The sequence below is a fragment of the Hermetia illucens genome, chromosome 5 (genome assembly GCF_905115235.1).
Source record: "Hermetia illucens chromosome 5, iHerIll2.2.curated.20191125, whole genome shotgun sequence".
Taxonomy (NCBI): domain Eukaryota; kingdom Metazoa; phylum Arthropoda; class Insecta; order Diptera; family Stratiomyidae; genus Hermetia; species Hermetia illucens.
This window is the reverse complement of record NC_051853.1, coordinates 12,606,959-12,625,256: the sequence shown is the minus strand read 5'-3', so window position 1 is coordinate 12,625,256 and position 18,298 is coordinate 12,606,959.

Genomic DNA, 18,298 nt, shown 5'->3' with positions numbered 1-18,298 from the left:
TATTTGTATGTAAATATTGGATGAACCCATATTTGGTAGAAAGTTGCGCATTTTACATTGTGACGAGTGAATAAGTTTTTATTTGTTTTTAATAAGAGCGATTAATAAAATGGCGCTTTTAAAAGCAAACGTCAATTATAGTTCGTTTTTGAGTCTTTAATTGGAGATAACTGATTTACTGTAGTGGATATAAAATGTAAGATGAGATTTCGGCGGTAATTATCCATTAATTCCATTAATATTTTCCTAGAAAAATTATGAAATGAATACTCAATAATTAATCAGAGACTAAAAGTCTTTTCAGATTTTTCATTACTAGCGTCGATTACGAAGGTGACTTCGAATTTTGGATGCCCTAAGCCAAAAAGTAAATGCAACTTACATCTCCTAATAAGTATAGAATCAAATCGATGCTGTCAGCGGTGTTAAATAGTTGGATTTAGAATACAGGCGTAATTTCCCTTAAGGCGCTTAGTGCTGAAGTTCGCTTCTGTTTTTTCCTCCGCGAGTGCCAGTCCAAGACTTTCTAACCAAACCTTAACAACACTGATAGCTTCGCTTGAGTGTAACTCAACATCTTCGATATACTTAGCGACCACAACTAGTGCTATGGCATAGGCGTAATGCTTCACCGTGCCATCCTTCGGAACTGGAAGGTTAAGCACCATTTTATACATGATGGTCGACAGTAGTGGGCCCAGTACAGAGCCTTATGGGACACCCGCGGAAACAACGTACTCCTTGGGTCCATCGTCGGTATTATACCAGAGCGTCCTCTTCTGCAAGTAGCTATGGACAATAGCAACGAGATAAGGGAAAACACTAATCATCGGCAGGTAGGCAAGGTCACCACCACGCAATATTTACAGGTAGAAACCCTTCCGCAAATTGTATTTAACCATTTCAATGACATCAATGGTTGATCTGGCTTTACGGAACCCATACTGCCGATCTGAAAGGCCTCCTTGGCTCTCGACGCTCGCTCATAATGTCTAAAAGACATATGGGTCTTTAGGAGGTTTGCCAGCCTTAGGCTGCAGCTGCAACTTCTGCCGCTTCTATGGTGAAGGAAAGATATCCTCGGACATGTACGCTTCGAGCAACTCCGTGAACACATCCTTTATTCCATCCGCCTATTCGACTGCAGATTTCCGGCAGCTCGTCCCCGGTAATTGCTGGAATCAGCGTCAGATTCAGAGGCCGCTGGTGGGGTATAACCCCTGGATTATTTTTAACAAGAGGATAGAGCACCTAATCTGCGGAGATAAACGGCTTCTGAATCGGCCTGTCACGATATTATAGGCGTTACACCACGGATTTATGTCCGCTTCCGAACAAATTTCCATAAAACATTCCATCTGACTCCGCTGAATGACGAGCTAGGCATGCTCCCTTTACCTTTGGTTGATGCTACCTATTACCCTCTGAGCCGTTCGTCTGGCTCGGTGGCAAATTGATCGAAGACTGGCAAGTTTACAATTCCACCAATAATAGGGTCTTCTAGTGTGGAATGAGCATCTCCTAGGTATTAACGCGTTACACACTTTAGAAATGCTTTGTGTGGCATGGAGAGCTCTATCTGTGGAGTTGCCTCCTTTGCTAGGCAGGTCTAACCACACCTCAATGAATGTTTGTTCACTTTGTACTTTTGAAGATCATCCTGGTGTTCTTTTGGATTTTGGCTTCCGGGGTCTGGGTTTCCCGCCTTGTGCCTCGTCCTTTGCTACCTGGTGTTCGCTGTATGTGAAGTCTTCGCTATCTGATAGGACATATTAGGTGCCAGTGCAAGGCTGAAAAAATTCAAATCTACAACTGAACCAGAGCACTTCTTTAGAGAGATCTGCCCCCTCAGTTGGCAAACAATCCATCCAATCCAAACCTTCCCCACGGTCAAAAATTTATGTGATGCCTCCACTGACAGTCGCAATGACAGTGTAAGTACCGCGATAAGCCTTTCTTAAGCTCACTATAGATTCTTCTCCAAATTCCTCCACCTTGAATTGTTGTATTAAGGCAGTGCAGATCCCTTTTCTGGATGATACCCCATCGAGATCCATGCACTGTATATACCATAGATATCATATTTTTGGGATCTTACCGCTACATTCTCCCCAAGTGATTTTATAACTTGGCTACGAAAGCCTTCAATTTCTCCCATGCTGGATTTTTTCAGCTCAAATATGAAATTTCCTGTCGGGATGGTCCGGATTTTGCTGACATTTCCGCCCAGGTCTCTTAGGTCGGGGAGATTTCACCTTTTTTCAGTATCTCCGCATACGATAGATTTCCTGGAGATTACAATTGCCTCTAGGCGAATTCACGCTTTGGTTTCTTGTTCCTTTTTTGATTACGACCTTAGTTCATCCACCGTTTTCATTTTTCTTTGTTTTCGCTTCGCTAGCCGACATTCCACTTTGAGCACACGTTTTTCCCCTTCTGAACTTTCAGTTCCGTTTGTTTTACTGGTCAAGACACTTTTTTTCCTTTTTGGTGCCTGTTGATTCCCTAAAGCTTCCCCTTCTTTATTTCGCACTCTCTTACTTGATCCAAGATGACCCCATGGTTTGGTGTCACTTGGGTCGCTTGTGACACTATTGCGACGGGGGTGTTCGGCTTTCCCTTAGGTTTTCTTTCTTCCTGCGGTCTATTATAAAGCATCCCGATAGCTCTCGCCATGTTTTAATAGGTTGGTGCACGTTGTGCTGATCCTCGATGAATTTGGACAGCGCAACTATTTTAGCACCAAGCTGCATAAAAGGTGGTTTCTTATGGGTCATGGCTCTGTTTTTGGTGAGTCTTGGAGAGATTACTCCTTTTACAGAAAGAGGGACTAACGTTTTCGTCCAGAACAGAGGCAACTCATCAGACGCTGGGTCAATTCTGCCCAGGGAGCAGCGTGACCGAAATTGCAACCAGTGCAGAACGCTCCTCGCAGAAGCACGACAATGGCGCGAATTATATCCAAGTTTAAACCAGGAATAGTTTGAGTCTAAGCTATGCTCAAGGTAGTTTATTGTTTGGAATATGAGGGATCCTAAGTCAACATCCACTTGACGTTGGATCGGACTAAATAGATGTGGACTTTGGATCCGTCATATTCCAAACAATCCTTTTACAGTCTCCTTCACCCTTTTCAATTGCCGAGCTCCCATTAGCTTCCCATCCTTCCCATAGCCATTTTGGCCCGTGTAATAGAGGTGAGCAAATACTAGCCTATGCATAGTCTGAAAAAAAAAGTGCATGGATACACATAAATAGGTATGCTCCGCCACCTGGAGTCGCGCCTGATGGGAGATCTGGTCTGTCAGTCTACCGCAGACATCTTTCTCCGAAACCGTTGTAATGATTGACATGAAATTTAGTGGAGTGGTGGGAACTCTGAACGCCCACGCATACAGTGAGTTATATTATTCTACGCCAAATTTAAGGAGGCAAATCCCACTTCAGATCGAAAATGGGCTATACGACGATGTGCTCGCGGAACTAGAAACCAGGGCTGGTCCGCAAAAACGTTTGAAGAGGATGAATTCATAGAAAGCCAAACTGAATGTGATACGAAGCAAAGCATCAGCCAACTACTAGAGGAAGACCAAACTTCAGCCAGAAATAAACGCGAACTTGCGAGGTAGGCTTTATGGGAAGCGGCATATATGCTTGTTATGAAGAAAATGAAAAGGCGAACACCACAAGTGACCGCCGCACTTTTTCCAAAGATAGCGGTGGCGCACTTCCTCCCACATAAAGGGGAGCGCAGTAATTATACAAATGTACTGAATGTCTCCACCATATCTACGGTAACGGAGATAAACTTCAACAGAAATTTGCCGTAAAATCGATGATAATAAAACCCCCGATCTGGATTCCGTTCCCAATAGAGTCTTTAACCTCTTTGTTAACACTAAACCCCGACTTTATTCGCGTATTTGACGCATGCAAGCAAGAAATAGTTTCACTGCCTAATAAGGACTCGATGGGCGAATTGGGGAATGGGGTCGTCTACTCGACTACTCCATGTCGACTTCTCTCAATCATAAAATATAGGGATAGCCTTTAGGAGTGGCAGTTTGGTTTCTGTTAAGCTCATTCAACGATCGGCTACGTAGACGGCTTTGAAACTGACTCAGGGCATGAAGTCCTCCAATAAATGCTGTGCTCTAGTACTATTAGACGTCAAAAATGTGTTGAAGTGAGCCAGTGGACAAAAAGCTAATTAGCTAAAACGGGTGTTCCCACTAACTCCTACCTGTCCTTTGCGGGTATTTTAAGAACATTGAACATAATGTACAATAGGGTCTTTGTCCTTACCGTGCCCAAAAATTAATAATTGGTTCCACAGATTATTGGGGCGTGGTTGTCGTCGCGAAACAACGTAAACGGATAATCACTCTAAAGTAGGTTATCAAATACCTGTGAGCGATAATTGACGAGAAGATCAACTTCAAGAGACATCTGGCCTATGCTTGCGGGAAAACGGCAAACACCAACGTATCGTTAACACTAACGATGCTTAACTTGCAAGCGCTAAATACAGCCGCATATTACTTGTGGCCGAGATGGTTTGCTCTACACGATTATATACATCATCGGTCTGGGAGGTAGGAGTAACGTGTGAGAGCAGTCGTAAGGGGTGTGGACAATCTCAGTCCTCCAAACGTGTGTTATTGCGAGAGTGGTCCTAATGGACATTCTGACAATTGAGGCTCGTTGCCTGTACGACAAAAAGGGGAACGAATCTGCGAAAAATGGAAGCAGAATATCAAACCACGGCAAGGCGGGAGTCATTGGAAGCAACGGTGGGACGATTCCCTGAAGGGTCGTTAAATCCACGCTTTGATATTCCCTTTATTGTGGAGCGAATTGGGCGACGACACGGCGATATGAGGTAGCAAATGACCCAGTTTAAATCAAGGCATGGTGGTTCACCTTTTTCTTCAGCCTTTGTCCTGTTCACAAGCGAGGTCGGCTCGTTACACAAACTATATATGCACCACCACCACTTTCTACAATTTTACTCAGAGAGGAAGAACCTTGGAAGCTCTCTGAAAAACAGTATAAGCCTTCAGAATATCGTCGGAGAAATGCTAAAGCCGGAGGCAAACTGATACGTGCTGAACTCTGTAATCAAAAGGATTCAGCCAGAACTCGGAATGGGGAGTACGCAAGAAAGGCGCAAAGAGTTGGAGGCCGTGTAAAGTGGGTCCATTCTCGGTCATTAATGGTTTGCATCGGTTTCGCAGGGAGAAAAAAGGCGAAAGTGGGGGCAGTGTTAGTGAACGAGAATACCACACACTGCTGCAGCTAGGCCCGGCAGTGTGTTTCTAAGATCTTCATCCATAAAAACAATACAAACAGACAGACAGAAAGTAAACCGATTTTAATAAGGTTTCGCCTACCCGAAACCTCAAAAAGTGCCGCTCCAAAGATGGGTTAACTTCTTTAAGCAATGCACTCCCCCCTCAAGTCGTTTACGCCGAAAATTCAAACACACAGGGAAAAATAGGCTCTACCGCCAGTCAGTTGGTAGTATGAAAGTTAATGGAGAATTATCCTTATCCTTAGCGTCTCAACTTATAGAACGTCGGCCTAAAGTTAGGCCTGGAGATGCCGTGGTAATATGTGGGAAAGGTTCCGAGTAAATTGCCTGTGTCTGAAAGGCCGACCCATAGGTATTTGGAAGAATCCACTCGTGGGAGTGTCAGATAGATAGCAGGAAAATGAAAAGGACATCCAAAACAATAAATCAATATGGAAGAAGAGAAAAACTAAACTTACAATTCAGGATCTAGGAGCCTCAATACTGACGGCCTTTGAGTATAGACGAACATGTTCCCGATGGTCGGTATTTTTCAACTGCAATGTCTCAACGGTGGATAACTTGGTGCTAATTCTAAGAACCGTGGGCTTCAGGTCATAGAATAAGACATCCGCTCTTTAAAAGGTGAACAAACCGAATTTCGATCAGGAGTAATCAGCTCTCATTTTTTTGGAACAAGAATTGTCAAGCTGTTTAAATGTATCTCCGATAATAGCAACATATACCACACCGTGGAGAATATAGTGAAAGTTATCAGGGATTACGCAATAGACCACTGAAAAGACCGAAATAGCTGAAAGAAAGCTTTAAAACTATTACCCTGGACCCAGGATGGGAGTTAAAACCTCGGTACGTTGAAAAGGAGTACCAAAATTTCGAGTACCATCAAATAAATCGAACTCCAAATGAAAAGGATGAGACAGTTCAAGCTGGTACGAGCAAATAAATTCTAAGAAAAAGAAAGAGTAGGTGGGTATTCGCCGCGGAACATGTCGAAAAGGATGAGGCCGTAATTCGTACTGATACGCGGGGCATCCAACCTCCACCGCACTACACACTCCTCTACTCAAATTATGTTTCCCTAGATTCTCATATTAAAGTTAATCTTGAGTAGTCCAAAAGGGGAATGATCGCTTTATGTAACACTTTCTCTGACTGAATCTGAACAAAATGTTTTTTGAAGGTCAATTACAATGAAACAAGCACTATCACTTTTATTGGCAGCGAACTGCCAAAAATTGAGCGATTTGAATATCGCGGATCAATACTATCAGCCAACAGTGAACTGAAATCGCTTCACATATCAGCGCATGTTGTAAGAAGTGGCGCTACACAATTGGCGTTCTTAGAGATCTCAACTACATAATTCACTGCAGTGTCGTGCGCCCTGTTGCCATCTATGGTTCTGAATGTGTGCTGACTATGAAAAACAATGAACAGTGCCTGGCGATGATGTAGACGGAAATTTCGCGTGGGGCAAGTGCCGAAGCACACTATGATCACATCCAAAAGGAGAATATCCGTATCTTTGATGTTCACGTAATAAAAAAGCTTCTCTTTGGTGGTTATTCAAGATTTCTATGGTTTTTGAAAAACTACCGTGGTTTTCTATTGGATATGAAGGACGCCATTGATATGAACACTATGGGTATGGTGGTCAGTAAATCAATTGATCTAAAGTCATCCTTAAATCCTTCCAGTTATATCGTCACTTCTTTCCCGATAATTAGAAAATGATTTTCGACCGGTCAGCAAATGAGTGGAAATACCTCGTTAAGCTGTTCCCCATGTACAATATCAGATTATCTGCTTCAGCTGAATATCCATCTCCAACTATGCTAGCATGACTGACCTCTATCTTATTGTTAATGACATTCGTTTACTTAGTAACCCTATCATCGAAGTTAATGCAACAATTTGACCCTATTTTTCGATAATCGCTTTCCCAGATCCTACCGCCCGCACACATCCCAGCTGGAAGCCACATTGTCAGCAATAAATCTTATCACTGTAACCACAATGGACAAGGAGAATTTTGGGAAACATCTAATAAAACGCTTCTGTGAATGCCACCCCTCCCCACGTTCCTTAGCCACCGACCCCCCCCGCCCAATTGCTGCTTTGCCGCTATACACATAGATTGAAATTATGGCGAAACAACCCTTGCAGCATTCTCATGCTTCATGTCTCGAAAGTATTTATGCCTCTTCAGTTTAAAGTGAGAGACTCTCTCCGCACTGCATACTCCGGTAAGTGTGCTAGAGCGAAGTAGCGTCACTCAGTGGCCTTACACTTCACTGTAAGTTGGTTTTATGTTTATCCAACTTTGTCCTGTTTCAAACCATTGAACGAATTCTGTTGCGAAATGTCCTCAGTTCGGGACTCCGCAGTCCGGACGTGGATATGTGTTTCGTTTTGTAATATCCGAAATTTTGAGCAAGAGAAGTCAACCTATCCCGGATACAGAAGTCCGGGAAGCCATTTGTATAGTTAACATTGTATTAATTTGCATATCAAAAAATAAATGATGCAATCAAAATTTATTTGAATTGAAGGTAGAGCAGCATCTTTGGGGGTAGCAAAAGGAGATTATTTTATGGTGAAATAAATTACAAATGAATACAAATGGTTCCACATTCATACTTATCAGATTTTTAACCAAGCTCTAATAATGACCGGACCCTGAACATAACTAAGTCGGCGATAAGATAAAATTGAACATATTGTCCTTCTCGGATCATAATCAACGTACCAAGTAGATAAAATTGTAACATTCTCGGTGAAGCGTAGTAAATTAATTATTTTTGGTAGTTGGTTTGGTAGTTTCTGAGAATGGCTCCCTTAAAGAAATCATCACTTTCAACCCCCCACACTCCCCACCTTTCCAACAAATGTCAAAACTAAGACCGGCTTCGACAAGTACTAACCGAGACCTGTAATTTGATATCCCACATGACTATATTTGGTGAAAGAAAATTTACAACCCCCTTTTGCATTTATGAGGACCCCCCCCCTTAAATTCAACGTAAAAGGAGGTAACTCACTGTATGTGTGAGCGTTCATAGTTCCCACTTTTCTACCAAATTTGGTGTCAATCGCTATAACCGTCTTCGAGAAAAATGTGTGTGACGGACGGACAGACAGACAGACAGATGGACAGACGGACAACCATCCTCATATCGACCCATATGTCTCCTGGACACGGTGGGGAAAATGCTAGAGCGGGTAATCTATAATTGATTACTCCCGGTTGTTGAGAGCCTAAGCGGCCTTTCGGATCGGCAGTATGGGTTCCGTAAAGCCAGATCAACCATTGATGCCATTAAATTGGTTACTGGCTCGGCCGAAGATGCAATTCACGGAAAGGGTGGTACCAGCAAATATTGCGTGGTAGTAACCCTGGATGTGAAAAATGCATTAAATTCGGCCAATTGGAATCTAATACGGAAATTTTTAGCGAAGGTTGATATTCCCGCCTATCTCGCTGCTATCGTCGATAGTTATTTAACTGAAAGGAAGCTCTGGTATGTCACCGATGACGGACCCCAGGAGTACATTGTTTCCGCGGGTGTCCCGCAGGGCTCGGTATTGGCCCCACTACTGTGGAACATCATGTACAACGATGTATTTAATCTTCCCCTTCCGGGGGAAGCCACAGTGGTGGGTTTCGCTGACGACATAGCGCTGGTTGTTGTCGCAAAGCATCTCGAAGATGCTGAGTTATACTCAAGTGAGGCAATCGGTGCTGTTAAAAGTTGGCTAAAGAGCTCTGGTCTGACACTTGCGGAGGAAAAAAACGGAAGCGGTCCTCATCACTAAGCGCAGGAAGAGAAATTACGCCTGTATTAGAATCGGGAATCATATCATCACTTCCAAGCCGACCATCAAATACTTGGGGGTGGTGATAGACATTAAGCTTAGCTATAAGCAGCATGTTCGGTATGTTTGCGACAAATCGTCCACTGCAAGTATGGCCCTGGAAAGGATGATGCCGAACATTGGAGGGCCACGGCATACCTCTAGGTTGCTTATAGCCAGGGTGGTGACCTCGATCATGCTCTATGCAACCCCAGTTTGGAGGGAGGCGTTGTGGATGTCAGGGAACGCTACCAAACTGAGTTCAGTCTACAGGAGGACAGCCCTGAGGGTATGCTCTGCCTTCAGGACTGTCTCAGATGATGCAGCATTCGTCATCTCTGGAATGATGCCGATTGACATCTTGGCAGATGGGATGGCGAACATATACAATGCAAAGCCAACCTCTCCCTCATCGCGGACGAAGAAAACTGAAAGGGAGAGATCCATAAATAGATGGCAAGAGTGGTGGGAAGGCTCGGGAAAGGGCCGGTGGACGCACAGGCTCATTCCTGCCATCAAGGAGTGATTGGAGAGACGACACGGTGAGATTAATTATAATCTCACTCAGTTTCTCACGGGGCACGGAGGATATCTCCAATACCTTCACAGGTTTAAATTGGAGACCTCACCCGATTGTCCAAATTGCAATGGAGTCCCAGAGGACCCAGACCATGTATTCTTCCACTGTCCGAGATTTGTGGAAGAAAGGAGGAATCCAGAGGAGACTCTAGGGGAGGTGCTGGTGCCAAGAAATCTGGTGCCGAAAATGCTAGCACATCAAGAGAATTGGGATGCGGTAAACTCCATGATCGCATCTATCCAAAATAAACTGCGAAAGGCAGAGGAGAGGAGAAAAACGTGGTCACGTGCGCCGCGTATAGAAGAAAGGTGACAAAGCTAGAGTGAGCTGACTCCGCCCCGTGATGTAATACCTTATGGTGGTTCCGCGTGGCAGGGAGGGAGTCGGGGGTGGTTTTAGTGGGTAAAAATCCCACACGCTGGTGTGTCCACAGCAGTGTCTTTTTGAAGATTTCCATCTCCTCAACAAAAGAAAAAAAAGACAGACAGAGACTCGGCCAATTGGAACCTTATACGAAAGTCTCTGGCGACGATTGGTGTTCTCACCTACTTCGACGCCATTATCGATAGCTACTTGAAAGAGCGGAAACTCTGGTATAATACCGATGATACACCCAAAGAGTACGTTTTCTCCGCGGGTGTGCCACAGGGCTCTGTACTGGGCCCACTACTGTGGAACATCATGTATAATGATGTCCTCAACCTTCAGGTTCCGGAGGAGGCCACGGTGGTGGGTTACGCCGATGATAAAGCACTGGTTGTGGTCGCAAAGCATCTCGAGGATGCTGAGTTGTACTCAAGCGAAGCAATCAGTGTTGTTAAGGCTTGGTTAGGGAGTGCTGGACTGGCATTCGCGGAGGAAAAGGCGAAAGCGGTCCTCATCAGTAAGCGCCGCAAAAGAAATTACGCCTGCATTAGAATCGAGAATCGTATCATCACTTCCAAGCCTTGAGTTCCGTCCCCACGAGGGAGTTTCGTGCTGGTGGTGGTGATGCCTACATCGCGGGCAGAGCTCCTCGGAACTCAAGCGTGGAGTTGCGCTGTACAACTCGGGTGCCATACTACTTAGTTGCGACAGTGGTGTTAGATAGGCCTTGCATCCACTGGTATGAATGCTGAGCCTGTACTCAGTATAAACGAAGACAGCGGTGCTTGCATGGCGGGGCTCTGATTGGTCCTAAAATCAATCCGTGTCCGAAGAGAACCCTGGGATTATGCCTTCACGGCAGGGACTCACGTTAAACACCCCAGGACTTCCATCACTTCCAAGCCGGCCATCAAATACTTGGGGGTGATGATAGACGACTGCAGGATTTTAAGCAGCACATAGAGCATACTTGTAAAAGCGCATCCGCCACGAGTATTGCTCTAGCAAGGATGATGGCAAACGTAGGAGGCCCGCGGCATACTTTCAAGTTGCTCATAGCCAGGGTGGTGAGCTCTATCGTGCTGTATGCAATGCCAGTTTGAGCAAAAGCACTGCAGGTTTTAGGAAATACACATAAACTGAGTACGGTTTACAGAAGAACATCCCTAAGGGTGTGTTCTGCCTTTAGGACCGTCTCAGACGATGCAGCGTTCGTCATCTCGGAAATGATGCCGATTGACATCCTGGCAACCGAAATGATGAACATTTATAACACCAAATCCATCTCTCCCTTATCCCAGGTGAAAAAAGCCGAAAAGGAGAGATCCATAAGCAGATGGCAACAGCGATGGGACCAGTCAGAAAAGGGTCGTTGGACTTACAGGTTGATCCCTTCCACCCGGGAGTGGCTGGAGAGAAAGCATGGGGAGCTCAATTATAATCTCACCCAGTTTCTCACCGCCATTTTCTTCCAGTGTCCTAGGTTCGTGGAAGAAAGGGGGAACCTAGAGGAAACTCTAGGTGCTGCTATCACCGGAAAATTTTATCCGTCAGGAAGACTGGGATGCGATCAATTCTATGATCGCTGTAATCCAGGATAAACTGCGAAAAGCAGAAGAAGTGAGGAAGACGCGGTTACGAACCCCGCGGGTAGACGAAAGGAGGCCTAGCTAAAGTAAGCTAACTCCGCCCCGTGATGTAATACCTAAAGGTGGTTCCACGTGGTAGTGTTGGGTAGGAGGTGTGACTTTAATGCAGCGGAGATTGTCTTTCAGCAGGCGCAGCAATCCCGAATCTGTGAGACCCGATCTCCTGTCGAAGACCGGATCACTTGGGAGCTTTGGATTCTCCCCGTATACTAGCTCCGCGGGGCTGGCAGCAAATTCCTCTCGGCGGGTTGTTCGGAGGCAAAGGTAGGGCGAGGGGCAAGGCTTCAGTCCAGGGCGGATCGTCGCGAGCCGTAATGGCGGCTTTCAGCGTCCGGTGCCAACGCTCTAGCATCCCATTGGATTGCGGGTGGTATGCCGTAGTTCGCTGACGTTTGAATCCCAGGAGTTTGCCTAACTCCGAGAAAAGGGTGGACTCAAATTGCATTCCCTAGTCAGTGATCACCGCAGAGACGTCAAAGCGAGGGATCCACTCTCGACAGATGGCTTCGGCACAAGTTGCCCCCTAATGTCCTTCAGAGGTATTGCCTCAGGTCACCGCGTAAATCTGTCGATGATTGTAAGGCAATACTTAAAACCGTGCAAGTCTCGCAAAGGGCCTACTATGTCGAGATGTATAGTGTGGAACCGCTTGGTAGTGCGGGGAAATGAGCCCACTTCTTTTCCTACATGCCTGGTGACCTTACACATCTGGCACGCGATGCACTCTCTGGCCCAGGAGTTTACGTCCTTATTCATGGAGGGCCAGACGTATTTTTCGGTGACTAGCCGATTTGTTCTTCTGATGCCTGGATGCGCTAAATCGTGAACCGCGTGGAACACTTCCTAGCCGGAATGTATGACCAGGGTCCCTTTTCCGAGTATTCGCAGCAGAGAGAGAGATTCGAGCCGAAGATGGGCAACTCCCGAAATTTGTATTTGGGGTTGGATTTGAGGCTCTGAAGTACTGCGTCATCCTCCTGCGACTTGGCAATAGCCGAGAAGTCGAGTGAAGTGGGGATGTTAACCTCGGAGACACGTGACAAAGCGTCAGAAACTATGTCGTCCTTGCCGGACACGTGCTGTATGTCGGACGTGAACTGGCTTATAAAGCTCAGGTGTCGAAACTGACGAGGGGACGCTTTGTCGGGCTTCTGTTTCAAAACATATGCGAAAGGCTTATGGTCCGTGAATACTGTGAACGGCCTGCCTTCTAGGGAGAAGCGGAAGTACTTAATGCTCAAGTACGCGGCGAGCACGTCTCGATCATAGGTGCTGTAGTTCCGTTGAGCGGGGTTTAACTGTCTGGAGAAGACTTGATTCACCTTTTGGTGAAGAGCAGCACCTACAGCGATGTCGGAGGCATCAACAAAAATGGCTAGGGGAGCACTTGTCGAGGAAATGCCAAGAACTTAGCATCAGCCAGTTGTTGTCGGGATTTATCAAACGCGCGAACAGCCTCTTCAGACAACACAAACTTTTCTGTGTCCTTTGTTCTGGGGCCAGACAAGTACGCGTTCAAAACGGACTGGTGTTGGGCGGCCTTGGGCAAGAAACGGGGATAGAAGTTTAGCATGCCCAAGAACCTCCGCATATCCTTCACAGTTATAATTGCTTGCACCTTGTCTAGGTCGGGCTATATTCCGTCAGGGGAAATTAAGTGGCCGAGGAATCTCACCTGTCTTTGGAGAAACTTGCATTTATCAACGTTTAGGACTAAACCGACCCCAAGGAGACGTTGAAAAATGCACTCGAAATGGGCTAAGTGCTCAGACTCTAGGGAAGAAGCGACCAAAACATCATTCAAATAGACGAAACAGAAGTCGAGGTTTCTCAGGATCGAGTGAATGAACATTTGAAAGGTTTGCGCCGCATTGCACAACCCGAAAGTCATCCGTGTGAACTCGAAGAGCCCAAAAGGTGTGCATATTACTGTCTTTGGAATGTCTTCTGGAGCTACTGGGATTTGGTGATACGCCTTGGCTAAATCCAAGGACGAAAATATGCGGCAGTTTGCGAGATGATGTGCAAAGTCGTGGATGAGTAGAATAGAATATCGGTCTGGAACCATAGGGAGTACCAGCTGTTCGAAGGTCTGCAGATACCCTGTTGCATAAGTTATTCAAACTCTTTCCGTGCAATAGCCAGCTTCTGGGGTGGTAGGGGACGCACCTTCGAGAAGATAGGGGAACCAGTAGTGTTAATGTGGTGCTGCACATTGTGCCTAACTGGTTTAGCGAGACTACACTCGCTAGTAATCTGGCTGAACTTTTGGAGAAGTGCCCGAAGACGAGAGTCAGTAATGTTCTCCAAAACTACAGAGAGATTGTTACTTGGGTGAGATGCCATTTGGCCCGACGAATTAAGGTTGGCCGTGGGATCTATAAGAGACTTGTTTTGCAAGTCCACCATGGTGACACAAGAAGTCTGCGCCTAGTATGGGGACGCTGACATCGGCCAGGATGAATCGCCACGGGAACGTCCTACGCAAGCCAAGACTCACATCCACTTGCCTGTACTCGTGGGTGTTAATGTGCGAGGAATTTTCCGCCGCAAGTTCCAAAGGTTGAGGAAATAGCCGATGATGCCGGGATACGGGAAGAACCGAAGCCTCCGCACCAGTATCAACCAGATAACTGCGCCTGCTGAGAGGGTCATAAATTGTTAGGGCACGTGGCGCTGCGTCCTGGGTGGCCGTTGCCCGGACCCCCCGCGGACCTATCTGCGATGGTACTAACAAATGCTTCGGTCCGTAGGTTGTCCTGAGGATCTGCTACCCGATCGCCCTTTTCGAGCAGTAAGGAAGGGTCGTTACACTCCCTAAAGATAATGTATTTTGCGTGCAACTAGGATCATCAGGGCCATGAATGCGTGTCCTAGAAGCCTATTTCTTTGCGGAAAAGAAGGTGGGTTTATTTTATCTGGTCAGGGACGAAGCTATTGGCATAGAATTTTCAGATTCAATTTAGAATGTCTTTTTAGATAAGTGGTAACAATCAAATAACTGCAAAAATTGAAAATATGTGTTGGTATAACCTGACTTTTGTCGGTAATTGTTGACTCTGCATTTTTCATTTAAATTCAATGCTTTGAGCGCCTTTCTATGTTCGCGGTTTCGTATTTTTTTTGGAACCAAGCTTTTTGGATATGTAATCCTGCAGAAGTGTAATTCTGGCTATCCTAAATTCATAGATACATCAGAAACCAAATGCAATTCTGTTTCCCCCACATTCCTCTTCCTATTCAAAAATTAACCGGAAAGCTGAACTAAATACCTTTCGGAGAGCAGAATCACATATGCAATTAGAAATTGGGGTATTCTCTGTTTTCCCCCGACTACCCCTATGCTGGTGATAGTCTTTGGAACATTTGAAAAACATGCGAAATACAGGACAGTCGGAGAGAAATACTGAGACGCGACCTAATTGAAAATGTCACAGTCACGCCATTCCAAATAAGTCTAGAGAATCGGGAAAATTGCACATCGACATCAATTCCATTTCTCCATACGTTGTCGATTCGATGTGATACCTTTCAGCAGACGAGCATTTGCTTTCCAAGGAATAAATTGAAAATCCCATCAAAGGTTAAATTTTTACTTTACTTTACTGCTGTAATGAGTTTCCACCTTGAATTTTCGTGTGCGGAGATCACATCTTTAACTTATAAGGAGATTTCATCTATGAAAAACGCTCATTAACGTCAAGTTAATTAGAATTTTTGTCTCCAGGAGTATACTTTTTTGTAAGCAATTGTAGGTATTGGTAAATAGAGTGAAGGATTTTATATCATCTCATGTCCTTTTTAAAAATTTTCCGGCCTCCAGTCTCTAATGGAAATTTATGGGGGCTTGGGAAGTTCTTAGCATCTTGGCTTGTAAGAGCTTACATAATGCCCAAGCCGGACCGTAGAGAAAAAATCAGGGTCCAAGGTGAAAATTACACAAACAAAACAAGGGGCGGGATAAAAAATTAGGAAAAGTGCATATCATCGTGCGAATTATATCCACCGTAAATCCGCCCACAATTCGGACCAATTTTTCTGTAACTAATTTGCATCTCAGGGCAGAGGTGAGGCAGCGTCTGATGAGTTGTCTCTGTCCTGATACAAAACCGTAGCCGTGTTCGCCCCTCTTTTAATTTTCGGACAAAAAGAGGAGTCTGTGGACTATAAAGAGTGGGAGAAAGTTACTCTCCATTTGGTTAGGTCCGATATCAAGTGGATGCGGACTTAGAACTCCTCAATTCCTACGCAAGCTTAATTTTATTTGTTGTCTGAAAATATAGTGGTGAAACTTAAGGAGGCAAACAACATTATTCGGATATAATGACATATATCAATCTTAATTAGACAAAAATACAGTTAAAACCAACACGTGGGGAGGTGGCAGATGGACTAGTTGTTTCCACTGCCGTCAGGCTGGGTGTAGCGAGTACCAGCCATAGTACTCCTAATCCAAAACCGTCGCCGTCGTTGGAGCCCCCTAAGAAAAAAGATCGACAAGAATGTCGGTCACTGTAAACCAGCTTGGAAGCGAAGGACCGCTGGAGTCTTACCCAAGAGCCAGTACCTGAAGGCCATGCCTATTTTCAACAAGATTACTAAGAATAAGGAGGCCTGTACTGCCCACGAAAATGACTTTGTTAAATACCAGGCGATTGGTGAGGAATATAACAGCAAACGCCTGGCAGACGAGCAGAAGGCGAAGCCCACCGCTGTCAAACGCAATAGATCTGAAGACAAGGTCGAACAAAAGCACAAGTAGAACGGAGTGTGAAAGAACTCAGACGCTCAGCAACACCTCCAGACAGGTAAGCAGGAACAGCCAGCCGAACTGCGAAACCTTTCAGCGAAATGGCCAGGAGCCACTTATGTGTGGCACTAACCGATGGCACTTCAGCTAGCCGAAAACCAGCGCGAGGACCAATTCTTCAGGGACTTCTATTCTGCATAAACGGATTGTGCCTAGAGGCACGGGAAAACGTCGACTAAAAAGTGCGGCTCGGAGTCAGGGACGTAAAGGTGAAAGTGTTGCGCTCTGGGAAACCGAACAGCGACCTGGATCCGGTCGACGCCTACAACGAGCTGTCGGAGGATATGATGATCGACGGTGCGACAGAGACTAACGAACCCCCGCGCAAACATATCATGCTAAGAGTAACGCAGATTAATCTGGAGAACTACAAGTGAGCCTCGGCTAATCTACTTATCTTCTTCCTAGAGGAACAAATCGACATTACACTAGTTCAGGAGCGACCAAACCATCAAAGAGCTCCTAAGCAAATATTATAATTTATTTCACAGCGCAGGAGGCACTGATCAGGACAGACCTAGAGCATGTGTGCTCGCGAAAAAGAGTCTGCACGCTTTTCTGTGCCCACAGGACACAGTTCCACCGACTTAGTCGTGGTGACATTGGAGCAAGAGGAGGCAGAAAAAGTGTATATTTCCTAGGCTTACATGGTTCATGACTCATCAACTCCGGTAGAAGAACTGCAACTTTTGACAACCACACTAGCAGCCAAGAAGGCCAACCTGTTGATTGGCTGCGACGTCAATGCAAGGCATACGCTTTAGGACAGCCCATAAATCAACGAAAAAGGTGAGTCATTCCTGGATTTTATAATAAATACAAATCTATGGACATGTAACAGGGACAGCACACCAACCTTCCATTTGCCCAGCTCGGAAAACTTTGACGGTTGGAAGAAGATCCTTGATATCACCCTACCAACCGACAATGGTATTTTTAGGGTCAAGAAATGGAGACTATCTGACCAGAAATCCTTCTTAGATCATAGTTGGATGCTTTTCAGTCTAGATCTCGCCGTGGAGGTCTCCAAAACTTTCAGAGACCCCAGTAGGATCGACTGGAGGAAATTTGGTCAAGTTATCAAGAGCAAACTCTCCGATGTTCAAATTGGCAAGATTGGCACGACAGACGAACTGGAGTCAGAGAGATTTAAAGTCTCGTGTGCTGCTAAATACAGCAAGAAGACAGTGCGACCGTTGTGGAATGAAGATCTGTCCAGCCTCAGAAAGCTTACCAGCGTGATCTTCAACATCTGCTACAAACACAACTATTGGCAGCCATGTAAGTATTGCTTAAAAAGGTACAAGTTGGGCATCAAGACTGCCAGTCCTGGTGGGACTATCATCAGAACATTGAAAGCACTAGCGAATCTGCAAGGCGAGATTCTGTCCAAGGGACAGGAACCCATCCTACCGTAAAAGCTGGAAGGCTACTGGAAAGAATATTTTGGTAAAACCTTAGATCAACTAGTTCAGACGCACTTTCCCGTCATCGACTGTAAGTCTGAGCCTTGCTTGGGGGGTATACAGCCGTCTCAGCCGTGTGAGACTATTAAATCGCCAATTACCGAGCATAAGATCGGCTGAGCTATAAACAGCTTCTACGCATATAAATCTCCGGATAAAGATGGCAGTCATGCTACAGAGGCAACAGAAAGGAGTTGTTCCGTGGCTTGTCGAGATTTACCATATTTGTATCTGGAATACTTACCACAGCCTTGC